This window comes from Musca vetustissima, unplaced genomic scaffold (assembly GCF_032173495.1).
Source record: "Musca vetustissima isolate MV318-11 ecotype Yass unplaced genomic scaffold, APGP_CSIRO_Mvet_v1 utg31921, whole genome shotgun sequence".
Lineage (NCBI taxonomy): Eukaryota > Metazoa > Arthropoda > Insecta > Diptera > Muscidae > Musca > Musca vetustissima.
Window position 1 is genome coordinate 11,956 of NW_026882892.1, and position 20,518 is coordinate 32,473.

The following is a 20,518-nucleotide window of genomic DNA, read 5'->3' on the forward strand; positions in this document are numbered from 1 at the left end:
TGGTGCACCAAAGTCCATAAATAGCTTTCGATTTGCACAAAATTTGGCACAGCGTATTGAATTAAGCTTAGAATGATGTGTGCTAAGTTTCGTGAAAATCGGTTTAGATTTAGATATAGCTACGATATATATTTCCTCTGATTTAAGGAAAATGGTGCATTAAAGTCCCCATATATCTTTCGATTTGCACGAAATTTGGCATAGGGTACTGAATTAGGTCCGGAATGATGTGTGCTAAGTTTCGTAAATATCGGTTCTGATTTAGATAGAGCTTCCATATAAATTTTGGTCCGATTTTATGTAAATACTTCACATATGTATTCTTCGATTTTCATGAAATTTGGTATGGCGGAATGATGTGTTAAGTTTCGGGAAAATCGGTTCAGATTTAGATATAGGTCCCACATATATATTTTCGTCCGGTAAATGGTGCACCAAACTCCTAATGTTTGTCGGATTGACACGAAATTTTGAACAACACATATATATTTTGAACTGGAGTCTGATTGAGGCTTAATTTTTAACAGTGAGGCATACTTTGCGTTTATTTTTCCATAACCTTGCCTAATAAAATCACATTTATTTATTTATTAAATTTCCGTCTCAATTGAGGGGGAGTTGACAAAATAAAAATCACTGTGTCGAAAATAATAAGGCCGGTGTTTTTTTTTTTTTGCCTAGTTTATAAATTATGGTCATTATATTTAATGGGCTAGCTGTTATTATAACCTCTGACCTTGGAAAATTGTTGTATATATTTTTTTGTTATTATTAGCGAGTAACAAGTGAAAAAAGTGGCAAAGCATGCCATTCATTTATTACATTTACCTGTTTGACCCTTGACATTGCGTGTATTGCTGTCAAATAAACCTCTAATGATTTAATCATAAACAACAACAACAACTAACAAAACAATTCTAGTAATTGACTTCAGTTACAAACTTTGACTATTAGAATTTGGCAATGGAGAATGGAAACTTGTTAACAAAGTTATTTTTGGAATGGGGGCGTTTCACCAGAATTAAATTGATGACATGCCAGCTAGAATTTCATGCTCAAAATTTCGAGACACACTTCCGCCTTGATGTGAACAATAATGAAAATAAAGTAAATAGTTTAGAGAGGGGGAATGTTTGAGTCATGAGGTTGTATACTATGATGATGATGACTGTATTCTGCATTGCCTGTTATAATAATGTTTACATTAAATGGCCATTCTTCAACTTGACTACGACAAATTTCTAACTCATCTATTTCTATGATTTCACATTTGTTTTTGTTCGTTTTCGTGCTATGCACGACATAATGGGAAGTGGCGTTCTCTTTACTTGTTTGTGTTTGGACAAACTACTCCACTTTGTTTCCTTTATGTAAATTAACTTCAACTACTATCCTTTTTCTTTGCTTTGCTTTTTTCTCCTCGTCCTGGCATTTCCATATGAAGTACAACCCAATTTATCATGCAATCTGAGACAATGGTTCCCCATTTGTTATACTTTTTCTTTTTTTCTTATGACTAACATTCACTAAAAGTAAAGGGAGAGAGTAGACGATGATAAAGTTGCGAAAAAAGAATAAAGCAAAAGAATAGGAAATCGGAGATTTAAGAAGCATAAATTACTAAAAATTGCTAGTCATAGAACTTGAAGACGAAGTTGTTGTAAAATAAGAATAACTAAGAAGAATGTGTGTCATTGTGCATAAAACTTAAGACTTAAACTTGGTACAATAAAATATTTTTGAAATATTTCTTAGTGAAAAGTTTACAAGTCTTTAAGGTTTAAGCAGAATATAAAGTAGCAAATGTATGTTTGTATTATTTTTATACCCTTCACCACACTGTAGTACAGCGTATTATGTCTTTGTAACAGGCAAAAATATTCGAGATAGTCCCATGGTTTCTTTTGAGAATATGCATAGAATCACTTTCTGAGTCGGCTTATGCATGTCTGTCCATCCGTCCGTCTGTCCCTCTGTCCATGTTAAATAGTAAACAAAGTATAGGTCACATTTATCATCCCAATTGGATGAAATTTGGCACAGGTACGAACCCGATTGAAATTAAGAAAAGTCGGTTCAGATTTAGATATAAGGTAAATGGTGTACCAAGGACCCTATATATCTTTCGATTTGCACGAAATTTGGTACAGCGTAACGAATAAGGTCTAGAATGATGTCTGCCAAGTTTTGTGAAAATCGGTTCAGATTTAGATATAGCTCCTATATATAACTTCGCCCGTTTTAAGGTAAATTTTGTACTAACGTCCCTATATATCTCTTGATTATCACCACAATTTGCATAGCGTACTAAATTAAGTCTAGAATGATGTGTGCAAAGTTTCATAAAAATCGGTTCAGATATAGATATAGCTTCGATATATAGTTTCGCCCGATTTAAGGTAAATTGTGTACCAAAGTCCCTATATATATTTTGATTGGCACGAAAATTTGCATAGCGTACTAAATTAAGTCTAGAATGATGTGTGCAAAGTTTCGTGAAAATCGGTTCAGATTTAGATATAGCTCCGATATATAGTTGCGCCCGATTTTAGGCAACTGGGGCACCAAAGTTCCTGGAAATCTTTTCATTTGCACGAATTTTGGCATAGCGTACTGAATTAAGTCTAGAATGATGTGTGCAAAGTTTCGTGAAAATCGGTTCAGATTTAGATATAGCTCCCATATATATTTTCATCCGATCCAAGGTCTTTGAAAATCGTACAATTTGCACGAAATTTGTCATAGGGTACTGAATTAAGGCGAGAATGGCGTGTGCTAAGTTTCGTGAAAATCGGTTTAGATTTAGATATAGTTCCCATACATATTTTCGTACGATTTTATGTAATTGGCGCACCAAAGTCCCTATATATCTTTCGATTTGCACGAATTTTGGTATGGGGTACTGAATTAAGTATAGAATGATGTTGCCAAGCTTCGCGGAAAGATCCTTATCTAGGCCGATTGACACAACGTACTGAAGTAATATTAATTAGTCTCTGCCAAGTTTCCCAGAAATCTGTTCAGATATAGATATATAACAAAAACGCGTCGTCTGTTAGGATACCTATGTAGAATGTACCCAAAGTGGTGAAGGGTATCATATAGTCGGCCCAGTCCGACTTTATTACTTTCCTTACTATTTTTGAACGGTTGTTTGATTGAGATACAGTGCGGCATACTAAATAGCGTTTATCAAGATTGCTTCAAATCGATTTACATAAATTTGTCCCATTGTAGGCAAACGACTCTAAATCTGCCGAAATGATATAATAGGTTTCAGAATGGAATATGTTCGGATTGATGTTAGTCGGTTCTCATATAAATAAAGATAATATATTTAATTTGGTTCCATTATAAGTCAATGTTCCTTCGAAGAGGCTATATCTGTTAGGATAGATTGTCGAATAAACCCAAAGTCGGCCCAATCCGATTTTACTACTTTCTTTACTGGTTACAGTTAATACCCTACAAATTAGGAATTCAAAGACAAGTTAGCCATCTGTTACAACCGTTTTACCTTCGAAGGATATTCAGATAAAAAACTGAACGTGATGGCAATGAAATATATAGGCCCGCATTTAGGCCTCCCTATTTCGGTATTTTTAATGTGTACCGTGAAGGAGGGTATTGAGATGTGCATATCTATCGATCTGCACGAAATTTGGCACAACGTAGAAATTAGGTCTAGAATGATGTGTGTTAAGTTTCCTGAAAGTCGGTTCAGATTTAGATATAGCTCCCATATATATTTTCTTCCGATTTGATGTAAATGGTGCACCAAAGTCCCTATATATATCTTGATTTGCACGATTTAATGTAAATGGTGGACCAACGTCCCTATATATCATTAGATTTTTACGAATTTTGGTACAGCGTAATGAATTAGGTCTAGAAAAATGTGATAAGTTTCCTGAATATCGGTTCATATTTAGATATAGCCCCCATATATATTTTCGTCCGATTTAAGGTAAATGGTGTACCACAGTCCCTTAATATCTTCCGGTTTGCACGAAATTTGGCACAGCGTAATGAATTAGGTCTAAAATGATGTGTGTTAAGTTTCCTGCAATCTGTTTAGGTTTAGATAAAGCTTCTAAATCTGACCAAATGAAAAATTTAGTATCGGTTGCAGAATGACATGTTTATGGATCCATTTTATTGGTCCTTTAAAAATGCGACGTATGTTAGGATTCATCTGTTGAATATACCCAAAGTGGTGAAGGGTATCATATAGTCGGCCCCGTCCTACTTTACTACTTTCCTTACTGGTTTTTATGTCCACTTTCTGATATATTCCCTATATTTTCATTTTAAGTAACTTCTAGTATTCCTTTGGTGGAGTGTATCCAAAGTTCTGCCCGATCGAATTTAACACTTTTTTCACTCATTCATGTTCTCATGGGCTGTCAAGTCGTTCTACCAAAAGTTACCACTATCGGTTTTTTAACGATACCAATCCATTTTCGGTATTTTGAAGTATTTTGTCGCACTTTCCCACCGATGTGACAGTACTTTGATATAAAGGTATGTATATACAGAAAATGATGATAGATAAATGTTTTGATAAGAAAAGACGAAACCTATTGAAATTGGAGAAAATCAGATCACATTTATATATAGCTGCCGTATATATTTTCGTTCGATTTTATGTAAATGGCGCATCAAAGTCCAGGTCTTCGATAAGAAAACCTCCAAGCCTACCTTACCACAAACATTTCCCAGAATTTGTTAGAACATTAAATGTTTATAATAAATGCTCTAATTCTTGTATTATTCTTTCATTTCCAATTTTTAATAAATTTTGAAAACTGATATTGCTAAAATCTTAATAACATATTGAACAATTTTTAACATCTTTTGGCAAAATTCAACTAACATGATAGCATGAAGTTGCGGAATTGTTGATATTTTACAATAAGATAAAGTTAATCTATTTTCTATGAAATGTCATAATTTGAATTTTTCCTTGAAAGAAGGATTTTAAGTGGTTTTAACACCTGTCTCTATATAATAAAGGACTACATCAAGTAGCCATTGCTGTTATTGTTGTTTCATATTTTTTGAAAGAAGAATTTAATAATCCTTTTAGGTTTGAGATTACGGTTCACCTAATAAGCTTTTACAAAAACAAACATTCTGAGAAATAGGACTATGCTGACATAAAATACGTATTCACATGTATATATTCTTAGAAATGTGGTGTATGCGGCCAGTGACCTCTTATCAACTGCCTTCATATATCATACTTATCACATAACATACCTTCCACTCCGCACACACACACATATAAGACCGAAAAAAGATTTCCCATTGGCAATAACTAAATTCTGTATAAAATATGACTATCTAAGGAAGAACGAACGAATTCTAAGAAAGTTGCCAAAAATATATAATTCAATGGAAAAATAAGTTATGCATGGCATGGGAGGTTCGCAATTGGGGGAAGTATATATATATATATATGTTTGTGTTTGCGTGTGAGTTTGTCCATGACATGAGTTTGAAATACATAAAATAGCTATTTTATTGTAGTTTGCTTATTTAATATAGGAAATGATAAAGCCAAAATGGAAAAGAGGAAAAAAAACAAATCGAAAAAGTTTCCGTCGAACATATGCACGTTAACATTTTATAGGCTATATAACGCATGAAACTTTTGGGAAACTGTGAACGTTTGTCACACCTATGAGGATTATAATTTAATTTATGCATTTTCCATTATGTGATATGGTTATTTTTTGAGATTGCAATTTAAATAAGTCACCAGGAAAGGGTGACATTTTATAAAAAGGAAATAAATTATATGGTTTAAATGTGTAAATATGATGACTTGTGAAAATACATTTTTAAAATGTAGAAGAATGGGAAATATGCGTACTAAGAACAAATTAACCCTACTGGTATTTGATACCAAATAACGAAATATACAACCAGTAAGGAAAGTTGTAAAGTCGGATTGAGCCGACTATATGATACCCTTCACCACTAGGGGTATATTAAACAGGACAATTAACATCAAATTGGATAAACTAAAATATGTGATATTTATCTAAATGTGAATCAACTTAGATCAATCTATAAGCATGTAATTTGTTTGTTACAATGGGACAAATGTTGGGCCGTTGGGCTATGTCTGTACTTCTAGAAAGCGCAACTACATTATTCTATGCTCAATTTTGTACGTTGTGCAAAATTTCATGTCAATCTGACAAACACCATTTGCACCGTTTACTTAAAATCGGAAGAAAATATATGTGGAATCTATATCCAAATATGAACCGATTTCAACGGAACTTGTCACAGGCTGGATTATACTAATTTCAGTACGTTTTGTTCCTATCAACCATATATTGGTTCCTTGGTGCGTCAATTACTTAAAATTAATCGATCTATGCAATATTAGAACTTTGGTACATTATTTACATTAAATCTGACGGAAATATATATATCTTAATCTGAACCGATTTTCACGAACCACAGCACACATCATTCCAGGCTCAATCCAGTATGCTATACCAAATTTCGTGCTAATCGAAAGATATAAGGACTTTGGGCACCATTTACATGAAATCGAACGAAACTATATATGGGAGCTATATCTAAATCACGACCGATTTTCATGAAACTTGGCAGGCATCATTCTAGGCCCAATTAAGTACGTTATGCCAAATTTCGTGCAAATCGAAGTATATATAGGGACTTTGGTGAACCATTTGTATGAAATCGGACGAAACTATATATGGGAGCTATATCTAAATCTGGACCGTTTTTCTCGAAACTGGGCAGGCATCATTCTAGGCTCAAGTCAGTACGTTATGCCAAATTTCGTGCAAATCGACGGATATATAGGGACTTTGGGGCACCATTTACATGAAATCTGACGAAACTATATATGGGAGCTATATCTAAATCTGGATCGATTTTCACGAAACCTGGCAGACATCATTCTAGACCTAAATGATTAGGCTGTACCAAATTTCGTGCAAATCGAAAGTTATATAGGGACCGTTTACATTAAATCGGTTAAATATATATATGGGAGCTATATCTAAATCTGAACCGATTTTTCCCAATTTCAATAGGGTTCGTCCTAGGGCCGAATAAGTGATATATGCCAAATTTCATCCAATTCGGATCGTAAATGCGACCTGTACTTTGTTTACAATTTAACATGGACAGACAGACAGACGGACGGATGGACACGCATAAATCGACTTAGAAAGTCATTCTATGTATATTCTCAAAAGGATCCATGTGTCTATTTCGTTTCCTTTTGCCTGTTACAAACATATGCACAAAGACATAATACCCTGTACCACAGTGTGGTCAACAGTATAAAAATAAGTTTTCGGTCCAATTCATCCCAAAATTATTATCAGATCATCACCAAAAATTATAGACGTTGTCCGTGACCATAATTGGAACCCCATGGAAAATTTAAAATCGATCAGCGTTATATTTACTCCCTCTAGTGTGGTAATGGGTTACTAAATAACATCTGAACACTAAAGCACATATAAGTATTTAAGCGTAACTCCCACATCCTAGTACATACGGCAATATAATTGGTATAAAAATTAAAGATCAACCAATCCTCTTAGATATACTATCAACTTCTCGTGTCTTTGTCCTTCAGGGGTAAATATATACGCTATAGAATACAAATTTGACCATTTTTCACACAAAATCAGGTTCCATTTGATCCGCTAGATAGTGACCGATCTTTAACAAAACAGGCATACTTGTTCTTTGGCCTGATCCCTTTCTCCACGATGTGTGGGTCATAATTGCGGCCTCTGAAGCGACCAGAAAAATCGACAAAAATTAAGTTTTTGGTCCATTTCATCCCCTAAATATTAATCGATCTTTTCCAAAAACAATATTGGTCTTCATTGGCCAGAACGCATCCTACATGCAAAATTTCGTGAAGATTGGCCCATAACTGTGGCCTGTATCGTGTTTACAAATTATAATGGACAGACGGACGGACACACATGTCTAGATCGACTCGGCTAGTCGAGATATGACGATCGGTATGCATAAAGGTGAGTCTAGGACCAATATTTCGCGGCATTACAAACTCTTGGGGCTATTTTGTGTACCCTTCACGACACTGTGGTACGGAGTATTATGTCTTTGTGCCTATGTTCGTAACAGGCAAAAGGAATCGAGATAGACCCATGGTTCCTTTTGAGAATATGCATAGAATTACATTCTGAGGCGATTTATGCATGTCCGTCTGTCCGGCCATGTATTTTTGTGAACAAAGTTAAGGTCGCATTTATGATCCTATTTGGATAAAATTTGGCACATGTCTGGAGAAAATCGATTCAGATTTAGATATAGCTCCAATATATAGTTTCGTCCGATTTTATGTAAATGATGCACCAAACTCTTAATATTAGTCCGATTGAGACAACATTTTTCGCAGAGTACTGAATTAGGTCCAGATTGATATACGCCAAGTTTTGTTGAAATCGGCTCAGATTTAGATATAGCACCCATATATAGTTTCTTCCGATTTTATGTAAATGGAGCACCAAAGAGTCATATTTAGGCCAACATTTTGCATAGCGTACTGAATTAGCCCAAAATTTATATATGCGGTTCTGATTATGTAAATGGTGCCTTATACTGTCAATATTTTTCCGATTTAAACAGGATTTTGCATAGCGTATTGGAGTAACTACAGTTGGACATCCATATAGAAATTACTGCAGGTTGACGTCCGTGAAATTGTGTTGAAATCGGTTCAGATTTAGATAAAGCTCCCATATATATTTTCATCCGATTTTATGTAAATAGAGCATCATACTGTCAATTTTTTTCCGATTGAGACAGAATTTTGCCCAGCGTACTGAATTTAGTCTGGATTGATGTATGCGATCTTTTGTTGGAATCGCATCAGAATTAGATATAACTCCCATATATAGTTTCCTCCGATTTTACGTAAATGGTGCACCATACTGTCAATGTTTTTCCGATTGAGACAAACTTTTGCACAGCATCCCGAAATTACTACAGGTTGACGCCCACGGTTCAGATTTAGATATAGCTCCTATATATATATATATATATATATATATTTTAGTCCCATTTTATGTAAATCCTGTTTTATTTGCATGATATTTTGTTGTTGCAATCGGTTCAGATGTAGATATCGTTCCCTCATATATATTTTTCCGATTTTATGCGAATGGAGGAGATATGCCTGTTCGCTTTACATGAAATACTGTGTATTGGATTGAAGACGTTTCACTAGAACCATAAAATTGAGAGTTTCATATTTCGATATGTAATAAATTTTCATCAGGTTTCACAAAAGTACACACAAATAGAGGTTGCCATTGAAAGAATGCAATTAACATAATTACGAAATTTAATTTTAAATGTACAGTTATATTATACATGCTCTCATTAACTTTAAATGAAATTGCCATTCTCATTTCGATATCCCATCAACGTGAATCAATCGAACAACATCCAACTAAAACTATTTTCAAAAACATTTCTATAACACGTTCGATGGTGAAAAGTTGTCTTATAATATTTTTTTACAACATCGTTTTCGGTTTATTTTTCATGGAGATTTTTGTTGGTAGTATTTTTTTCAAATTGTCAAAAAACAGAGTTGCTATGAAACAACTTTTTTTGAAGTTTTCTAATTTGACCTTGTGACACATGTGTAGTGTTCGAATATTTGAACTAAACAACTTTTGACAGCCAGAAAGAAAAAAACTTCCTCCGTTACCGGAAAAATTCTGGTATAGATTTCAAATAAAAGAAACATGTTTTTATACCCTTCACCACATTGTGGTACAGCGTATTATGTCTTTGTGCATATGTTTGTAACAGGCAAAAGGAAACGAGATAGACATATGGTTCCATTTGAGAATATGCATAGAATCACTATTTAAGTCGATTTATGCATGTCCGTCCGTCCGTCTGTCTGTCCATGTTAAATTGTGAACAAAGTACAGGTCACATTTATGATCCGAATTGGATGAAATTTGGCATAGGTCTCTTATTTGGCCCCAGGACGAACCCTATTGAAATTGGAAACCAGTAAGGAAAGTAGTAAAGTCGGACGGGCCGACTATATGATACCCTTCACCACTTTGGGTATATTCAACAGATAAATCCTAACAGACGTCGAATTTTTGGAGGCCATTTACATGAAAATGGATACATCTAAACCGATTTAATCGAAACTTGTCACAGGTTATGTTATACTAATTTCAATATGTTTTGAGCATATCGGCAATTTTGATTTCAAAACTTTCCACCCGCTAGGTTATACTAACTTCAGTACGTTGTGCAAAATGTTGTGTAAATCGGCCTACCTGGGTCTTTGGTGAACCATTTACTTAAAATCGGACGAAACTATAGAGCAATATCTAAATCTAAACCTATTCTTACAATACTTAGCACACGGTACTCTATACAAAATTTAGCACATTATGCAAAATTTTGTAGCAAACGACCTAACTTTGTTTCTTTGGTGCACCTTTTACTTAAAATTTGACGAAACTATATAGGAGCTATACCTAAATCTGAACCGATTTTCACGAAATTTAACACACATCATTCTATCGAAAATGAAAGATATATTTTGACTTTGGTGCACCATTTACCTTAAATCGGACGAAACTATATATGGGAGCTATATCTAAACCTGAAGCGATTTTCAAGACTTAAATCAGTACGCTATGCCAAATTTCGTCCAAATCGAAACATATACAGGGACTTTAGTACACCATTTACATTAAATCGGACGAAAATATATATGGGAGCTATATCTAAATCTGAACCGATATTCACGAAACTTAGCACACATCATTATAGGCTCAATTCAGTACGCTGTGCCAAATTTCGTGCAAATCGAAAGATATTTGAGGGCTTTAGTGCACCATTTACCTTAAATCGGGCGAAAATATATATGAGAGCTATATCTAAATCTGAACCGATTTTCACGAAACATTCATTCTAAGCTTAATTTAGTACGCTGTACCAAATTTCGTGCAAATCGGAATATATTTAGAGACTTTGGTACACCATTTACCTTAAATCAGACGAAAATATAAATCTGAATCGATTTTTACGAAACTTAGCACACATCATTCTGGACGTAATTTAGTACGCTGTACCAAATTTTAGTACACCATTTGCATTAAATCGGACGAAAATAGATATGGTAGCTATATCTAGATCTGCACCGATTTTCTGGAAACTTAACACACATCATTCTGTACCTAATTCAATACTCTATGCCAAATTTCATTCAAATCGAATGATATATAGGGACTTGGGTGCACCATTTACTTTAAATAGGACGAAACTATATATGGGAGCTATATATAAATCTGAACCGATTATCAGGAAACTTAACACACATCATTCTGGGCTTAATTCAGTACTCTATGCCAAATTTCATGCAAATCGAATGATATATAGGGACTTTGGTGCACCATTTACCTTAAATCGGACGAAACTATATATGGGAGCTATATCTAGATCTAAACCGATTTTCCGGAAACTTAACACACATCATTCAGCACCTAATTCAATACTCTATGCCAAATTTCGTGCAAATCGAATAGTATATAGGGATTTTGGTGCACCATTTACCTTAAATCGGACGAAACTATATATGGGAGCTATATCGAAATCAGAACCGATTTTCTCGAAACTTTTACACACATCATTCTGCACCTAATTCAATACTCTATGCCAAATTTCATGCAAATCGAATGATATATAGGGACTTTGGTGCACCATTTACCTTAAATCGGACGAAACTATATATGGGAGCTATATCTAAATCTGATCCGATTTTCTCGAATCTTGGCACATATCATTCTGGACCTAATACAATACTCTGTGCCAAATTTCGTGCAAATCGAAAGATATAGAGGGACTTTGGTGCACCGTTTACCTTAATTCGGACGAAACTATATATGGGAGCTATATCTAAATCTGAACCGATTTTCTCGAATCTTGGCACATATCATTCTGGACCTAATTCAGTACTCTGTGCCAAATTTCGTGCAAATCTAAAGATATAGAGGGACTTTGGTGCCCCATTTACCTTAAATCGGACGAAAATATATATGGGAGCTATATCTAAATCTGAACCGATTTTTCCCAATTCCAATAGGGTTAGTCCCTGGGCCAAATAAGTAACCTGTGCCAAAATTCATTCAAATCGGATCATAAATGCGACCTGTACTTTGTTTACAATTTAACATCTACAGACGGACAGACGGACGGACAGACGGACGGACGGACATGCATAAATCGACTCAGAAAGTGTTTCTATGCATATTCTCAAAAGGAACCATGTGTCTATCTCGTTTCATTTTGCCTGTTACAAACATATGCACAAAGACATAATACCCTGTACCCCAGAGTGGCGAGGGGTATAAAAATCGGTTCAGATTTAGACATTGCTCCCATATATATTTTCGTACGATTTTATGTAAATGGTGTACCAAAGTCCCTATATATCTTTCGATTTGCACGAAATTTGGCACTGCGTACTGAATTAGGTTTAGAATGATGTGTGTTATGTTTCCTGAAAATCGGTCCAGATTTAGATATAGCTACCATATATACATTTTCGTCCGATTTAATGTCAATGGTGTACCAAAGTCCCAATATATCCTCCGATTTGCACGAAATTCGGCATAGCGTACTGAATTTAGCCTAGAATGATGTGTGCAAAGTTTCGTGAAAATCTGTTAAGATTTAGATATAGCTCCCATATATATTTTCGACCGATTTTATGTAAAGGGTGCACCAAAGTCCCTATATACCTCTCGATTTGCACGAATTTTGGCATAGTGTACTGAATTGTGTCTAGAATGATGTGCGCTAAGTTTCGTGAAAACGGTTCAGATTTAGATATAGCTCCTTTATATATTTTCTTCCGATTTCATCAAAGTCCCTACATATATTTCGATTTGCACGAAATTTAACATAGCGTACAGAACTGAGCCTAGAATGATGTGTGCAAAGTTTCGTGAAAATCGGTCCCGATTTAAATATAGCTCCCATATATATATATTCGTCCGATTTAATGTAAATGGTGTACTAAAGTCCCTATTTATCTTTCGATTTGCACGAAATTTGGCATAGCGCAATGAATTAGGTCTAGGATAATGTGTGTTAAGTTTCCTGAAAATCGGCCCAGATTTAGATATAGCTCCCATATATACATTTTCGACTGATGTAATGTAAACGGTATGCCAAAGTCCCTATATATAGCGGCATAGCGTAATTTATAAGGTCTAGAATGATGTTTGTTAAGTTTCCTGAAAATAGATCCGTATTTAGATATAGCTCCCATATATATTTTCTTCCGATTTTATGTAAATGGTGCACTTGTGTGTCCGATTGCCACACAATTTTGTATAATGAACTGTAGTTAATCTCTGTCAAGTCTCATTGAAATCGGTACAGATTTTGATATGGATTCTACATATATATATTTTCGTCCGATTTTTCACGAAATTGACACAAATTTTGCACAACGTACTGAAGTTCGTATAACCTAGAGGTTGGATATAAATGCTTCAACAAGGTGGGTCCAATCGGCACCAACTATTGCATTACGTACTGAAGTTACTATATCTGACCAAATGAAAAATTTAGTATAGGTGGCAGAATGACATGTTTAAAGATCCAGTTTCATGTTAATGTTACTCAAAAATTCGACGTCTTTTAAGATTCATCTGTTGAATATACCAAAGTGGTGAAGGGTATCATATAGTCGGCCCCGTCCGACTTTACTACTTTCCTTGCAGTTGTTTTTTTTTTGGGATTTGTTTTTCGTTACAAGATCTTGTTCTTGGGTGTTTTAATGGGAAAACTTTTTTGTTTTTTGAAGAGCAAAGCTAATGGCACTTTCGTTGCAATCAATTTGGCTAAATAACCATAAACAATACGCCATGGTCTTCTACATGGTCTTCTACAAGCCATCAAACAGTTTAGCATGGATGCTAAATTCAACCCGCTAAACAAAAAACAAATAGTTTTCAATGAGAATGAGGTATGGTGTTGGCTGTGAAATTTTTACCGTTGTTTGGTATGGTTCTATATTTTTGTTGACATAAAAAATACCGAGTCTCTTCACTTCTTTTTATCATCAATGTTTGCTGATGTGTTTGTTGTTATTTTTCTATCATATTCTGGGAAACCATCATATATTTCACAACTAATTTATGGAAAAGGGATAAATGGAAAACTTTTTCATTTTATGACTTTGTCCAAAAGACTCATGGACATAGACCCTTAAACATACAAGCACATACACACGGTTACATAGCAGCATAGACAATAGAACAAAAAAAAAAAAAAAAAATGGAAAATTCCGTGAATTTTGATGTCATGGGTTTTTTATGTCATAACTTCCTTTTTTACTTGTTTTTGTTCTTGATGCCAAAAACGTTTAAATATTCTGTTTTTCTTTTGTCCTAGCCAAAAATATTAACCATTTCGGTTAGATGTAAGTGAGTGGGTGTATTTTTTACGAAATATGTTAAGCCACTTGAATGACCATTAATGATTTGTAAAATTTCTCTTGGTTTATTCTTTCAAGCAGGCTAGGAATATCATCACATTTTTAGTTTTTTGAGGACGTTTTGTTAGTGCAGGATTTTTTATATTGGCATTTTATGATATTTGGAAATAAAGTGCTTATATTATTGAACTATGGTTAGAAGTGGGCAATGGATTGCAATGTTTTGGGAATTTAATTTATTTTTTAATGTTTTCCACAAGGTTATCCGTGGATACTTTTTTACGTCCTTAAAATGTATATTTTTTCAAATTCTAAAATGTTTTAACAGGACGTACGCTTGAAATGATAAGTGACGAAATTATCAGTCTGCAATTTTAATGGGATCTTCATCCATGATTGGCTATTAAAAACTTCTTAATGTCATAATAAATAACCCATCAAGAGAAGTGGTGATTTCTTTTTTCCTAATACACAAATATTTCACTTGATTTCCGCACCCGTTATTACAAATAAAATTTCCAATACAAATCCTTTACTTTAGTTAGAATTGAAAAATTCTTCACCTTCATTTACGTTCGCATCTACATCATCACTTCATACATTTGAATGGATCTATTGCATCAATATTTCCTTTACTTAGATTATTTTTATGGAGCATTTTCGGCTAGGTTAAGTGACTTTTAGACATGAGTGGCTTTTCAATGGAATTCTCGACAAACCCCCCTCCTCCAACCTTATAATTATGAAAATCAAAGGCTATAACAAAAACATCAACTACAACAGCACCATCGAAAGTAATGGAAACATGAACAAGAATTCGAGTGGCATCAAACACCAAAAAACATTGGGTGAACGGAAACGGAAACGAAATACTTTCATTCGTTAGCTGTTCAAGTGTACAGCTATGGTTTGCCGCCATTTCGTTTAGGTGTAAAAGCATATGGCTCCCTCACCAATCTACAAAGCCAGAGTCGGTGATGTTGGCGGTTTTGTCGGTTTTTGCTTTGGCACTCCAAAAAAAGTGGTCAGCGGAAATAAATTGCTGCCATAGGAAATTGAGTTTTGGCATGATTTTGTTGCAGTTCTATGGTAATGGCAATCTATTGGCATGATGGGAATTCTGTTGTTGGGTGGTGGGAGATAGAGGTGTGATGGGGTCATGGACAAGAGGGCCCAAACAAAGAAAGGATGATGTGTCAATTTTTGAAGTTTAAGACTTTAATTATTGTATATATGACTATGATACTTAAATTTATGGAATATATTGGCTTCGGTTTATTAAAAAATACTATATTGATATCTGGCTGATTAATCGTTTCCCACAATTCTCTTTCTTTCTTTCCAGCCCTGAAAATGTTGACCAACAACAACACATCAGTCTCATCCCTCCATGATATTAACAATATGATCCTCGGTAGTTATGATCAGCAAGAACGAGAATTTGAAAACACAACAAATCGTGATGTCATTGGTGCCGTCGGAAGAACAGCTCGTCTGCATTGTCGTGTACGAAATTTGGGTGATCGTGCGTGACCTACACCTACACGAAAACGTGACCTACACATACTGACAATAGGCATCATGACATATACAAATGATCAGCGATTTCTTGCGCGATGAAATTCGTCTCAGTGCAACCGCGTGATGCGGGCATCTATGAGTGCCAAGTTTCGACAGAACCAAAAATTAGCCAATCCTATAAATTAAAAGTTGCCAGTAAGTAGTACTTATTTCATTATTTTAATTAATTAACCAGTAAGAAAAATAGTAAAGTCTGACTGGGCCCACTATATGATACCCTTCACCACTGTGGGTGTATTCTGCATATGTATCCTAAATTGAACGAACTAAAATGTGTGATCTGTATCTATATCTAAACCGACTAACATCAATCCCTACATATGACATTCTGCAACCTATGCTAAATTTCGTGAATAGATTTAAAGCAAACTTGACACACGCATTAAAATTTAATCTCAATCAGACAGCCATTGATTACTTGGTTTACAATTACCATGAATAGGTCGAAATTATATATGGAAGCTATGCCATATCTATTTCTGAATCGATTTCAAGGGAACTTACCAGAGATTATATTAATTTCAGTATGTTGTGTCAATCGGACAAAACCGGACGAAAATATATATACATATAAGAGGTGTATGTAAATCTGAAACGATTTTCACGAAACTTAACACACATCATTCTAGTCGTAATTCAGTACCCTATACCACAATTCGTGCAAATCGAAAGATATATAAGGACTTTGGTGCACCAATTACCTTAAATCGGACGAAAATATATATGTGAGCTATATGTAAATCTGAACCGATTGTCACGAATCTTAGCACACCTCATTCTAAACTTTATTCAGTCGGCTTTAACAAATTTCGTGCAAATCGAATGATTTCCACGGACTTTGGTGCACCATTTACCTAAAATCCGACGAAACTATAAAAGGGAGCTATATATAAATCTGAACTGATTTTCACAAAACTTGGCACACATCATTCTAGACATAATTCTGCAGGCTATACCAAATTTCGTGTAAATCGAAACATATATAGGGACTTTGGTGCACCATTTACATTAAATCGGACGAAACTATATATGAGAGCTATATCTAAATCTGAACCGATTTTCAGGAAACTTAGCACACAACATTCTAGACTTAATTTAAGAGGATATACCAAATTTCGTGCAAATCGAATGATTTCCAGGAACTTTGGTGCACCATTTACCTAAAATCGGACGAAACTATAAAAGAGAGCTATATTTAAATCTGAACTAATTTTCACGGAACTTGGCACACATCATTCTAGACATAATTCTGTAGGCTATACCAAATTTCGTGCAAATCGAAGCATATATAGGGACTTTGGTGCACCATTTACCTTAAATCGGACGAAAATATATATGGGAGCTATATCTAAATCTCAACCGATTTTTTCCCAATTTCAATAGGGTTCGTCCTTGGACCAAATAATTCTATGCATATTCTCAAAAGGAACCATGGGACTATCCTGATTCCTTTTGCCTGTTACAAACATATGCACAAATACATAATACCCTGTACCACAGTGTGGTGAAGGGTATAACAATGCAAGTTATAAATGTTCATCACAGTATTATGGATAATCCACATACAAATCTGACAGTTATTTAAAGTGAAGTTTCCAACTACACATGGAACTATACTTCAATGAATGATTGTGAGAAAAGTAGCAACAGAGGGATTTTGCGCAGCTTTTCCAATTTGAAAGACCCTGTTTCGAAATATTGTCTTCCACTTGATATTTCCATCGAATTTATGGCATTCCCCTTCTGCGTGAAACATCCGTTCGCACATCATGACCCAGCCACCGTAGACGCTGCAGCTCGATACGCCTGACTAAGTCGATATCCGAGAATAGATGATACAACTCGAGGTTCATTCCACGGCGATATTCACGTCGACGCAGATCGGCGCAAGTAGCCGTTTGCGCAAGTAGCCATGCTTCAGATCCATAGTATCAGTGTCTTGTAGAGTGTGAGTTTGTTCTGGCGACAGGTTGAATTGCTTACTTAGACCATCGTAGCATCTGTTGGCCAACACTATCCTATTTCCGTATCTCAAAACTGATGCCATTTTTTTTTTTTTTTGTTTATGGCGGTGTCGAGGTAGATACAATTTTTAACTACCTCAAAGCTGTATTGCTCAAGTTTCACAGTTGGTCCGATTCTACTGGACGTCTTGCGTGTTGTAAAATCAGCATGGTCTTCTCGTCATTTACTGCCAGACCCACTTTGACCGACTCCTTCTCAATTCGTTCAGAGGTAACTGTTATCGCTCGCAATGTTCGAGCCATTATGTCGATGTCATCGGCGAGTAACATGTGATGTTTGGTGTATAGAGTGTCATTTCTGTTCACCTTTCTACCTAGTATGAATTTTTCTAGCAGGAAGTTAAAAAGTTCACACGACATAGTGTCACCTTGTCTAAATCCTCGTTCGGTATTGAAGGGCTCCGTGAGGTCCTTTCTGACATTAACTGCTGACCTTGTGCCACCTAAAGTTATCCTGCATAATCGTATTAATTTTGCAGGAATGCCCAACGCAGACACCTCTGAGCGGTTAGGGTTGACGAATGAAAATCTAGTCTATGGTGGATGTACCTGGTCTGAAGCTGCATTAGTCCAATTAGTCCTATAAAGTTATTGACCTTTGGTTTCAGTTGTTCACACAGCACGCTGTATGGATTTTTTTGTCATGGGGAGGATACTAATTCCCCTATGTGCACGGAACACAGGATGCTGAGGTTCCAACCATTGGGCATACATTCCTCTAGCCAAATTGTACTAATCAGTTGGTACATGCTCCTGATCAGCGTCTGACCACCAGTCTTGAATAGTTTTTCTGGTAACCCATCGGCTCCTGCTGCTTTATTGTTCTTCAGCTGATTAATTTCTATTCTGGCCTCATCTCTTATTTTATCTTATTCGCCGTCACTATTTAATACCAGAAGCTTTTTCAAAAAGTTAATAAAATTTTTAGTAGAGAGATTTGCTTCTCTAAAAAAGTACCAAATGACAGACAATACGTGAACAAATCCCCGAAAGCGAAAACTTGGGGTAAGGTTATATGAGGGATATTTCATTGGTTAATGTTAAGCAGAACTCATTTAGAATATCAATGACGTTTCAAAAGTCTTTTCCATTTTTTTTGCCGAATTTAATATATTGTGGTGGGCTCATAACCTTCTACTAGGTTTATAGAAAATATATCCAAAAGTTCAGTATGCTATCTCGGTTCAGAATAACAATATATTGAATTCTCTTTAACCATATATTATATTCTAGCCTCAAAATTAATTTCACTTTACTACACCTTTTACCAAAAACATCTACGGAAAAATACCAATACCTTAACGCACATTTGTATATACTTTTATAAACATTTATGTATATACGTATATAGGTGTATACATGAAATAACCTTTTCATTACAATTTTCACGAACAATATCCATAAAACTTGGCATCATCGCCCTCATCATCATCATGCCTACCATAACTACTTTACTATTTTCGGAATCTATTTTAATTAAGATATGCTAAAAATATTTATGTTAATATTCCACATTTGTGTTTTTTCTCTTCCTCCACAGCATCCAAGGCACAAATTCTCTCGAATCGAGAATTGTTCGTGCAGGATGGTAGTGACATCAATTTAACCTGCATAGCACCACAGCGCCCGGTCCATATACTAACATGCTGTGGTACAAGGACAGCGAATTAATCGACTACTAAACAAGGGGCGGCATACGGGTTGTATCCGAACAGCAAATGAAAACGAGCAGTCTGGTGATTTCACGCGTAACACACACGGACTCGGGCAACTATACGTGTGCGGCAGACAATTCAAGTGAGTAGCAGTAGTAGTCGGTTAGCATGGCCCGAAACAATAATCGAGCGAGTAGAACAAAACAAAAACAATGTTTGTGTCCTTTGCAAAAGGACTACCGCATTGTTTGCCATCATAACCTATTCAGGCGTTCATGTAAACGTTTTGTTTATCTCTATTATTTTGTTGGTTGACTTTTTTCTTCTTATTTTTTCTCCCACTTCTTTCAATACGCATTCCTGACATTGTGATGTGGCTGCTGGGTGTGTGTGTGTGCGTGTTGTATACCATTCCACACACCATCGCCGTCGTCGCCGTCATCATTAACTTCGTCAACACAGATAGCGACAGTGTTTTTGTACATATCATCAATAGTGAAAAACATGCCGCCATGCAACATGAACTGGCAACACGACTGCATGTACCACACAGCCTTCTACTCATCCTGACAATATTCTATGTAAGTTCAACTTTATATTTGCTGTAAAAAATATACATATATGTATGTGTAATATTAGGTATATATTTATGTGTGTGTGTGTGTTCATTTCTGATTTAAGTGTTCCATTAACATATTAAACAGAGAGAGAGAATGAATGAAAGAAAATACAACAAA

At 35.2% G+C, this 20,518-nt stretch overlaps 1 pseudogene; it reads left to right on the top strand.

Annotated features, from left to right (window-relative positions):
• Positions 1–15,901: 15,901 nt before the first annotated feature.
• Positions 15,902–20,362, top strand: LOC133329594 (basigin-like; annotated as a pseudogene).
• Positions 20,363–20,518: the final 156 nt, after the last annotated feature.